This window comes from Penaeus monodon, chromosome 12, assembly GCF_015228065.2.
Source record: "Penaeus monodon isolate SGIC_2016 chromosome 12, NSTDA_Pmon_1, whole genome shotgun sequence".
Taxonomy (NCBI): domain Eukaryota; kingdom Metazoa; phylum Arthropoda; class Malacostraca; order Decapoda; family Penaeidae; genus Penaeus; species Penaeus monodon.
Window position 1 is genome coordinate 6,492,371 of NC_051397.1, and position 1,067 is coordinate 6,493,437.

Consider the following 1,067-nt stretch of genomic DNA (forward strand, 5'->3'; position numbering starts at 1 on the left):
TGTGTGTGTGTGGTGAGTGAGAGATGAGAGAGAGAGAGAGAGAGAGAGAGAGAGAGAGAGAGAGAGAGAGAGAGAGAGAGAGAGAGAGAGAGAGAGAGAGAGAGTGAGAGTGTGAGTGAGTGCACGCCCTTTTACTTCAATCCAAAAGAAAAGTAGGCTTTTGAAACAACATTGCACAGGCAAATTTTCAGTCTGACATGGATTTTCTTCTATCTCCTGAAAGACTGTTCATAGATGTATTATCATAACAGACTACCATTTGGGTATATAATTATGTGAGATGCGGCAATATATTAAATGGTCATCTTTAGGAAAAGTAACAACCTTGCATTTTTATCCAACAATGCTTCAGCTGAAATAATAAATTCATAGCATATGCAAAGCTTTGCCATGAAAATTATTCTAAAATGACTTTTTATCAAGGTTGACTTTTTCTTTCTTACAGGTGTTTTAGAGCCCATCCAAACAAAAATATTAAAGTATAAAAATGGGAGGAAAAGAATGTTTATGGTTTTACAAAGATCTTTTGAATTAATGAAAGATAAAGGACTCATTCAACCAGTAAAGGCATGTAAGTTTAAATTGGAAATTCTCTCAAACTGAGTGAATGAAGATATTAATGTATACTTATAAACTATTTTTCTCTATATATTTATGTTTGTGTATGCATATATGTGTGTGTGTGTGTTGTGTGTGTGTGTGGTGTGTGTGTGGTGTGTGGTGTGTGTGTTGTGTGGTGTGTGGTGTGGTACATATACGTATATGTAATGTATATATATTATATATATAACATATATATATATATATATATAATATATATATATATATATATATTTATATTCATATACATATATTCATACACATATATTCAGACACACACGTTGTATATATATATATATATATATAAAATAATATATTATATATATATATAATATATATATAATATATATTATATATATTTTATATATTATGAATGTATTGACTGAAAACACTTCCAAGAAGTCGTACAGCAACCGAAGAAATTACTATAAAAATGATAGTTTTTTGGTGTTTATGGCTTTCCGTCG